The following is an 11157-nucleotide window of genomic DNA, read 5'->3' as shown; positions in this document are numbered from 1 at the left end:
GTGCCTTTCATGGGCACCTTGAAAGCTTGAAATTGCCATTAATTTACAGATGAGGAACCTGAGGTTGAGAGGCATTAAGCATCTTCCTGGAGGATATAGAGCCTTAAGTAGTAGAGCCAAGATTTGAATTCAGATCTGTCTGATAGTTAACCCAGCTGCTCCTTAGTCCTGGGCTTAGGGGACCTGGAAGTAATGCAGAGAAGACAAGAGGGTGGGGCATGGAGAGAGACACTGAGAAAGGATCTCACTATTGTCTGGGGCTCTGACCTGGGACATTGTCTCCCCAGGATGCAGACTGATGAATGCTTCACCATCTGCAGTGTCACTAGTTGCCATGGCAGGGGGAAGAGTATGTGCTAATTCATGGACTGACGGCTATGAATGAAAGTGTTGCCTGCCATTTGTTGTTGTCGTTGTTTGGTCGCTCAGTCGTGTCAGAATCTTTTGTGACCCCCATGGACTATAGCCCTCCAGGCTCCTCTGTTCATGGAACTTCCCAGGCAAGAATACTGGAGTTGAATGCCACTTCCTCCTCCAGGGGGTCTGCACATAACAAAACATTACTTAAGTGGCTTTAAAATTCAGAATTTTGACTCTACACTCAGACTACACTACACTCTACACTACATGCTACCTTGCTGTTGGGGCAGCTGGATATAAGTTCTCTCCACCATGGAGTGGAGACAGTATTGAGGACAGGATCCCGGTGGTATAATCTTTCCCAGAGCTGACTATTTGTCACGTGATTGAAAGCATGTGCTTTGTTTTGGGAAGTAGTAGAACGATATTCATTTGATGCTGAAGCTGAAGATCCAATACAGAGTGCCTGAAGATGGGTGGAGGTTGGTAACATTGTACAGGGACAGTGACCAAAACCATTCCAGAGGGAAAAAAAATGCAAGAAGGCAAAGTGGTTGTCTGAGAAGGTTTACAAATAGCTGAAAAAGAAGAGAAGAGAAAGGCAAATGTGAAAGAGCAAGATATACTCAACTGAATGCAGAGTTCCAGAGAATAGCAAGGAGAAATAAGAAAGCCTCCTTAAGTGAATAGTGCAAGAAACAGAGAAAAAAAAAAATAGCATGAGAAAGACTAGAGATATCTTCAAGAAAACTGAAGGTATCAAAGTAATATTTCATTCAAAATTGGGCACAATAAAGGACAGAAAAGTCAAGGACCTGACAGAAGCAGAAGAGATTCAGAGGAGATGGCAAGAATACATAGAAGAACTAGACAAAAAAGGTCTTAATGACCTGGATAAGCTTGATGCTGGGGACACTCACATAGAGCCAGACATCCTCTAGTATAAAGTCAGATGTCCCTTAGGAAGCATTACTAGGAACAAAGCTAGTGGAGGTGAATATTAAAAATCCTAAAAGATGATGCTGTTAACATGATGCCAACATCCAGTAGATCATGAAGAAAGCAAGTGGATGTTTTTCTGAAATTCCCTCTCATCAATAAGTATAAAACTACTCTCTTAGTCCCACAAGTTGTCATAGACCAGAAACTAGAAGTGCAAGATCAAAGTGGTGGACGATTGGGTTCCTGGTGGGACCCTTCTTGACTTGCATCAGTCCTCTTCTTGCTATGTTCTCACATGTCACAGGGAGGGGGAGGGAGGAAGAGGGAGAATAAGAGATAGAAAGAGGGAGAGGCTAATCCCATCATGAGGGACCACCATCAAGACCCGATATCAACTTAATTACTTCCCAATGGCCCTACCCCCTAATCATCACATCAGGGTTTAAGGATTCAACATCTGAATTGGGGGGTGGACACAATTCAATCCATAGCGGCCATGCAGACCTGTTTTCAAATTAAGACACCCTCATTTATTTCTTTTTTTTTTACTATTTATGAATTTTTCCTGAAATATTTTAAGGAAGAGATTACCATTTCACAAAATATACATAACCACAATGCATTCTGTTTCCAAAAAATTAACATCTAATATCCAGTCCATGTTCAAATTTCCCTGATTCTCAAAAAACAGATGTCTTTTCACAGTTTATTTAGAGAATGTGTTCATATGTTGCACTTGGTTGTTCTCTTTTAAAACTAAATTAACTGTCTCTCTCCCAATTTTTATGTCATTTATTTGTTCAAAAAGTGGGAGGAGGTGGGCTGGTTTGCCTTATAGAATGTCCCAAGTATTGGGTTTAGAGCAGGGGTCCACAACACCAGTTCCAGGACCAGTACCAGTTCTTGGTCTATTAGGAACCAGGCAGCACAGCCGAAGGTGAGCAGCAGGCCAGTGAGTGAGGCTTCATGTGTATTTACAGCTGCTCCCCATCGCTCTGCCATCACCCCTAGATGGAACAGTCTAGTTCCAGGAAAACAAGCTCAGGGCTCCCACTGATTCTGCATTATGGACAGTTGTATAATTATTTCATTGTATATCACAATGTAATAATAATGGAAATAAAGTGCACAATAAATGTAACGCCCTTGAATCATCCTGAAACCAGTCCCCCACCCTGGTCTATGGAAAATTGCCTTCAAGGAAAGCAGCCCCTGGTGCTTAAAAGGCTAGAGATCGCTGGTTTAGAGGATTGCTTCTCTGTTCCTTTCTATGCGTATTTCCCTGAAAACTGGTAGTTAGATCTACTCTTGAGTTCAAAACTTTTTATTGGAAAATTTCATATGCAGATACGTATTTCTAATAGCACCATTTCAAGAGGCTCATAATTTCTAGTTGCCTCACTCTGATAGATGCTCATATGCACTGGGTCCTGATGTTGCCAACCTCATGCATGCATTAGGTACTCCCTTTCTACCTTTCATTCATTGTTTTAGCATCCATTGATACCCTTTGCCAAGACCCATTGTTTCACGAAGATGTTGCAAAATAGTGGTTTCCTGTTTCTACCACTCTTTCTGAATTTAATTGCTGAAATTCTTCAATTAAAAAGAAGATTTGTTGGAGAGATTGGCCAATACACTCCAGTATCCTTGCCTGGACTTGGGGAGAGCAGAGGAGAAGGTGAGATATATAGAAAGAGTAACATGGAAATTTACATTACCATATGTAAAATAGATAGCCAACGGGAATTTGCTGAATGGCTCAAGAAACTCAAAAAGGTGCTCTGTATCAACCTAGAGGGGTGGTATGAGGAGGGATATGAGAGGGAGCTTCAAAAGGGAAGGGATATATGTATACCTATGGCTGATTCATGTTGAGGTTTGACAGAAAACAACAAAATTCTGAAAAGTCCTTCAATAAAAAATAAATTAATTTTAAAAAAGAAGATTCCTTTAACTGCAGTTACATGAAATATGCTTCATAGAAATAAAAACAGCATAAATATTGATGATTATTTTCCTTTCTCAGTGCTCAGAATGGTGAGTTGATGCCCTAGCAATCTGTCACAGTAACAGATTAGATGTTGTCTCTTAGCTTTTAAAATATCTGACTTTTTAATCCATTTAATTTGTTCCAAAATATTGGATATTATGGCAGATTTTTCTCACTTTTGGCCTCTTAATATGAATTTCTAAACTTTCTGTCCAGTCCCCTCTGGTCTTTGAAGTTCCTCAACTTTCTGATCCTTCAAGATTCCCAAGATTATTTGGTGCATTTCTTTACCCAATTCTGAAATCAGTCATCTCTTTAAGAATCCACGGATCCTCTGGTGGGAAATGCATTTAAAAATCACAAGTTAGACCTCAGGATAGCTACAGTTATCAAGGTGTCATTGCTTCTAGGCTTTTCAGTGGTGAGAGCCAGGAAGTACAGATTTTCCTTAAAAAAATAAAAAGGAATATAATTGGTTTGTACAAACTTATGCTTTCAACAGAAGTTTTAAGATAGCAGGGTTTTACGTAAGTTCCTTTATGTTATGTGTGAACCTCTTTAACCACTGAAAGTCTTACTTCAGAACAACATCAGCTTTAATTACTGACTTGCTTTAACCTGTAAAATACATACAATACAGTCACAATAACAGAAGTGATATCAGCAACAATAAGTTGTTGAATATAGTTCCAGATTTCTTTCCTTTTCTGCTTTTGGGTTTCTTTTGCTTTTGTTTTGGATGGGCAGTATTTTTGTTTGTCTTTGTCCTTAGAAGATATTCCGCTCTGAATGTTGAGTCATAATTCTGAATTTTAAAGCCAGTTAAGTAATGTTTTGTTATGTGTAGCTAGTCACCAACTTGATGCAATTAGACTTTTGTTCTCAATTTTGATAAATGTGATTTATCTATTTTTTGATTCTGTAACACATTTGCATGGTTGCAAATCAAAGTATAAAACAAGAAAAATCTCACTTCCCTGTCCCTGTAAAACAAATTACATTTTAGTAGTTTTTGGATTATTCTTCTACTCTTTCTTAATGAAAATAGACATATATGTGTACATAGAAACAACAAAATGTAATAACTATTTTGGACCCTCCTTTCTAAAAAAGCTAAATACACAGTGAGCCCTGAAGATGCCACCCATTCCATTTCTCCCTCATCCAAATAATGCCCAGATGTCAGGATGCCTTGTGCCTTATTCCACACTCTCCCATGGAAGGTCACTTCAGGTAAGTTTCTGATCTTTTGCTTTAAAAACAATGGGCAGTAAATAACTTGTACAGATGGTGTTTTATATTCTCACCAGAGTATCAATTGGGTAGATCCCTGGAAGCAGAATTGCTGAGTTAAAGGGCACGTGTATGTGTCATTTATTAGGTGCTGTCATGTTCCCACTGTTGGGATTGAACCATCAAAACTGAATCTAAACAATGTGCAAAAATAAGGGTTAAGGCACGGTGCACCATCTTATACACACCTGGTGACCAGGCCAGGCTCCTCTTGTTGTGCCCAAGGGACAGGTCTGGATAGATCCTAATGCAGGAATAGGCCCTGGGAGTCCTGGAAGGAGCCATAAAATACTATCATCTTTACTTTGACTGAAGTAAGAGTTTAACAGGTAGCCCTGTTCATCTCAGGCTGGGTTAGAGCTTTGAGTGGTTTCTTTGTCTTCTTTGATTGATAAGACACTTCAGAATAATCCCTTTGTAGTTTGGTTTGGCAGGCAAAATGTTTCAAGACAATGACACTACTGGGAAATTGTATCAGAAATATATCCATTTATCTTCAGCAAATGGACCTTATTAAATGCCCTCCAAGTGGGCAGTACCAACACTGACTGGACTCCAGGGACTGCCAGTCACTTGACAAGCTTAGCCATAAGGATATGTTATATCAGTCAGTATGGGCAAGTATGGGCAATACAAGCCACAATGAATATCAAAATATGACCCTTCAGACTTCCCTGGTGGTCCAGTGGTTACGATTTTGTACTTCGGCTGCAGGGGGCAGAGCTTCAAACACTGGAGGGGGAACTAAGATCCTGCATGCCATGTGGTGGGAACAAAAAAAAAAATCTCTCTGTCTATCACAAGTTGTCAGGGGCTCCAATTAAAGAAAGAAATCGTCTCCTGGGGACGCAGACTGATGGACGCTTCACCATCTGCAGTGCCACTGGTTGTAGGGCAGGGAGAAGGGCATGTACTAATTCACATACTGACTATTGTGAATGAAAAACGCTCACTGACATATCAGTAAACAAAGGATGTTACAGCCATCCAGCTATCACTTTATATCCACCCCCAGTGGTCCACCCAGAAGGAATTCAGGATGGCAAAAGATGCCCTCCATCAAGCCCTCAGCTACTGAAGTCACTTATTCCTCAAAACTGCGTACCTAGAAGGGACTCAGGATGAGAAGAAAGTGAATACTTGCCCTAGATAGCTATAGTTCATATCAAAACAATGATTTCAATAAGCCCAGACACTTGCATCTTCCCAAACATTGAAAAAATATCTAAAATTTACTTTAGATATTTAATCTGTCTTTAATGAAGTTGTCTTGATGTTCTGATATCTGGTTTTTGTTGCAAAAACTCCTATATATTCTGCTTCCTCCTTTACCTCTTCAGAGCGGTCCCTTAGAGCTATGAGAGGCTGCCCCCGGGCTTGAAGTTCTCAGAAAGTTTGCCAGATAAAACAAAATTGTCAACTTAGGTTGTGCTTTTTTTTATATAAATTTATTTATTTTAGTTGGGGGCTAATTACTTTACAATATTGTAATAGTTTTTGCCATACATTGACATGAATCAGCCATGGGTTTACATGTGTTCCCCCTCCTGGACCCCCCACCCACCTCCCTCCCCATCCCATCCCTCTGGGTCATCCCATTGCCCCGGCCCTGAGCCCTTGTCTCATGCATCGAACATGGAATGGTGTTCTGTTTCACATATGATAATATACATGTTTCAATGCTATTCTCCCAGAACGTCCCACCCTCACCTTCTCCCTCAGAGTCCATAAGATTGTTCTACGCATCTGTGTCTCTTATTTTGTCTCGCATATAGGTTGTGCTTTTATTTTTTTTTCAGTCAACACTATCAAAGCATTTGCAGGGAGTGAGCCATGTCACTGCTCCCTGCATCATGTTGGTATAAACAAGCCGTAGGACCACAGTGAAATATGAGAGAGCATAGAAGTATAATCCAGGGTGAGTTTAGGATGAAGACTTGAAAATTTGGGCAACAGCACCAATGATACACAGGACAGTGTAGAAGAGGGGGACCAAGACCAGGTCCCAGGGTTGGGAGTGGAAGACTTGGTGTTCAAGCCAACATTCAAGATCACGGGATTTATCCTGTGGGCAGTGGATATCTTTGAGTAGGTGTGTAAGATGTTAAGACTATGGAGAATGGGGGAGAGAAATGGAAAGAGAGGGTAAAACGTAAGAAGGAGATTAAAGGTGTTAAAAAGAAGGAAGTACATTAAGACAACCCAGAAGCTGTAGAAACAGGGTGGGGAAGACTTTGGACACTTAGAGAAGGTCATGGCCACTAGCTTCCATTTCATTGGGAAGTGGGAGTGTGGACAGATGTTTTGGAGGGTTGTTTACGTTACAGAATCAAGACTTTGGTGGGAGCATAATGACCAACTTCAAGTCTCCAAGAGTTTTTCACACATACGAAATAAGCTTCATTTATACTCTATGTGAAACTTCAGAGTAGAACAATGAAAAGGTTAAATAGGATATAGGCAGATTGCACTTAATTTGATAACAGCTTCTGTTGTTAACTTAACCTTGTTCTTTGCTGTTTGCCAGCACCTTGCACAGACTGAGGTAGGTGTGTGATATTTGGAAACGTTAATTTCTTCCCAGTTCTCAGAGCCTAGGGAAGAAGAATGAAAAGGTAATACTCAAGGCTAAGAGGGGTCATAGTCATAAGGTTTGTGGCCTTCTAGAACTACACTGAAGAAAGCTCCCATCTCCTTGATTATGTTTTGAAGGCAAAGTTAAATGAAGTTAAAAGGGGAGGCGGGCAAAGGAGTAAGACCCTGGATGGAAAGGAGGAGGAAGCTCTCTCTGGGTTAAGATGGGTGGTCCACACTGAGGCTGGTTCTCCTCCTGTCATGTCTGCAGGAAGAACTTCTGACCAGAGACTAGTGGGTGCTGTAATCTGATTGCTGAGCACGTGGCCTTCATAGGAGCTGGTGTGGCCCCCTAGAACTGTCCCTCATTCCACCTGGGCCTTGGGAGGGGAACCTCTGTGACTTGCCCAGAGACACAGAGCAATGGCATGTCACCATGGGACTGGGGGAGCTGGAAGATGATGGTGATACCACAGTGTCTGCACAAACATCGCCTGCCTTCATTTTCCTTTTGACACCACAATAGTCTGGAAATCTCAAAGGATTCTACAGAGGAGGAAAAAGAGTGAGGTATATGTACTGTCTGGCCTGGAGGTGAGAGACTGAACTTGAGTTAAAGATAAATGTATATGACTCGACTTACAAAATGTGAGTGGGCGGAGAACACAGCATGTGAAAACAGTGCTAGAACCAGATAGCCTGGGTTCAAATCCCAGCTTGGCCATCCACTAGCTGTGTGACCTTAGACAAGTTACTTGCTCTGTCTGTGCCTCACATTCCCCACCTTTAAATAGGGAATAATAACAGAACCCAATGAGTTGATATGTGTAGGGTGTTTTGATTCATTGTAAGTGCCATATGAGTTTTATATGTAAAGTTGTCAAATAAAAAAAAAGCACAGTGTGAGTGTTCTGAGTTAAGTTTTGTTTGGGACAAAATGTGGTATATAGGAGACAGCCTCTCACATAGATCTGAGGAACATTGCCTAAGAGGTGGGTGGGGGGAGGTTGGTAAGCATGTGATTTGGGGGAAGGGGGTATGTGAGTGAAGCATACACTTAGCAGAAGCTTGCTGCTAGTCATGAGGAGTGGATATCTCTGTTCATGATGTCAGTGCTTTTCTAGATATGCAAAGGTACAAGATACCAGGCTCATAAAGTTTTCTTTTGAAAATATTTCTTTGAAGGAATGTTATATCAGTTTTTCCAGAGCACAGCATGACTCATTCCTGACCTCTGCATTGACCTCCTTGCATCATATGTTGAAAGTCAGTGAGTCAGTGGGTAGCAGCTCCATCCTGGTAGTGGCAGGTGGTGAGGGACAGTGTGTAGCTGGCAAAGATGATCAGCTATTTTGGGTTCAAGTTCACGCCTGTTCCACCTGCTGTATGTGAGGAGCTTCTTTGGCATTTGGGAGCTGCCTCAGGGTTATGTCATGATTTGAGGGACCATCTGGTTCCATCTCTGTAATCAAGGCCAGAAGGGACTAGGGACTAGGCTGAGGTTGCTGTAGACAAAGGGATGTTAGTGACAAAACAGAAACTGGAATTCAGGCAAGTCTGAGCCCTAAGTCAGCCTCTTGAAAGCTGTGGGATTGCTGTATGGGGCTGTGGAATGAAGGTGCTGCTTTGTGGGACTCCAGGCCTAAGCGGGGTGAGTGAAGACTGTCTGACCTCCAGCTTCTCTGGGGGCTACCTCAGGACTGCTGCCTGGAGAAGAGGCACGTTTGTTCCCTCTGACATCTAGCTCACCTTAGGGCTTGGGGAGCTGTGTTTGACCACCTGGAGCCTTTTCACAACAGAAGCCAAGGTCAATGGAGATTAAAGTGTGGGGGCTGCAGTGTAACACCAAAGTGGTCCAACCTAGAGACTGAGCCTTGTCTGTTATAATGAGCCGTTTATCAATTACTGGCTCCCCTTGTGGCTCAGCTGGTAAAGAATCTGCCTGCAATGCAAGAGACCTAGGTTCGATCCCTGGGTTGGGAAGATCCCCTGGAGAAGGGAAAGGCTACCCACTCCTGCATTCTGGCCTGGAGAATTCCAAGGACTGTATAGTCCGTGGGGTCACAAACAGTCGGACACAACAGAGTAACATTCACTTATCAATTACACCAGTCCCTGCTCTCACTCTTAAAAAGTGTGTATGTGTGTGAGTGTGTGTGTGTGTGTGTGTGTGTGTGTGTGTTTTAGGGGAATGAGGACTTAAATGCAATATTAAAATGTTCTCCACTGGAGTGATAGTACTGCTTCCTCTGGCTGGTGGCTCATTCCAGTTCATCAAACATGATTTCTTAAAAACAGAAAGAGGGTGGGTGAGAGTCCAACCTGGGCCTGGGTGCTGGGCCTAAGCTGGCAGTGCCAGGCGGGGAGTTCAGAAGACCATCGCCCTGCGTGGGGTGCTGCAAGGGCACTGCCTGCCTGGAAGCTGTGGCTCCTCCAGGTTTTCTGTGGCTCTATAAGGAGTAGCACTTTGATAGCTGGGGAGCTGGAATGGGACCTGATTTGAGATCAATTCTTAGAGAACACAAAGAAATGTGGTGGATTGAACCAGCTGCCCTTTGACCCTGTCAGCAGCAACAAGCCCCTGCAGTTTGGTAGTACCAGTGGCCCTCTGGTCATGGAAGGCCTCACTGAGAATGGAGGGGAGTCAAGCAAGAAAAGAAAGAGAACAAATGCTCCTTCAGAGATCAAGCCCTGAGCCTTTGGAGTGGGAGCACTGACTCCAAGACCATAGACTGCCAGAAAAATAACCCTAGGGAGTATTAAGTAGTAAGAACTCACATGAAAGAAACCACTTAAATAAAAGACCCAGCATCCCCCACCCACCTGTACCACCCTGTGCAGGATGCCTCATCTAAACAGAAACAAAACAAAAATACAAACCCAACCATCAGTAGACAGGATCACCACCTCACTCATCCTTGCCCATCAGAGGAAAAACAAAGACTCAGCACAAGTCTCACACTATATGATGCTTACACAAACCACTGGATCAACCTTAGGAAGGCAGAAACATAAAGGAAGAAAGAATTCAACCTTGAATCCTGGGAAAAGGAGACCTCAAACATAATGAGTTAAAAATAAATAATGAAAAAACAGAGAAATACTACACAAATGAAGGAACAAACTAAAACCAAACAACCCAATCAAAAAGTGAGAAAAAGCCCTAAACAGACATTTCTGCAAAGAAGACATACAGGTGGCTAACAAACACATGAAAAGATGCTCAATATCGCTCATTATTAGAGAAAAGCAAATCAAAACTACAATGAGATATCACCTCACACCAGTCAGAAAATGGCCATCATCAAAAAGTCTACAAACAGTAAATGCTGAAGAGGGTGTGGAGAAAAGGGAACGTTCTTGCACTGTTGGTGGGAATGTAAATTGATATAGCTGCTATGGAAGACGGTATGGAGATTCCTTAAAAAACTAGGAATAAAATCATCATATGACCCAGCAATGCCACTCCTAGGCATATACCCTGAGGAAACCAAAATTGAAAAAGACATGTATCCCATTGTTCATTACAGCCCTATTTACAATAGCTAGAACATGGAAGCAACCTAGATGTCCATCGACAGATGAATGAATAAAGAAGCTGTGGCACATATACACAATGGAATATTACTCAGCCATAAGAAGGAATGCATTCGAGTCAGTTCTGATGAGGTGAATGAACCTAGAATCTGTTATACAGAGTGAAGTGAGTCAGAAAGAGAAAGATAAATATCATATTCTAACACATATATACAGAACCTAGAAAAATAATACTGAAGAATTTATTTACAGGGCAGCAGTGAAGAAACAGACATAGAGAATAGACTTATGGACCTGGCAAGAGGGGAGGAGAGGGTGAGATGTATGGAAAGAGTAACATGGAAACTTACATTACCATATGTAAAATAGATAGCCAACGGGAATTTACCATCTCAGGAAACTCAAACAGGGGCCCTGGATCAATCTAGAGGAGTGAGATGGGGTGGGAGATGGGAGAG

Source organism: Giraffa tippelskirchi, chromosome 10, assembly GCF_054371585.1.
Source record: "Giraffa tippelskirchi isolate mGirTip1 chromosome 10, T2T-mGirTip1v1.2.pri, whole genome shotgun sequence".
In the NCBI taxonomy this organism is placed as follows: Eukaryota; Metazoa; Chordata; class Mammalia; order Artiodactyla; family Giraffidae; genus Giraffa; species Giraffa tippelskirchi.
Note: the sequence above shows the minus strand (reverse complement) of the source record.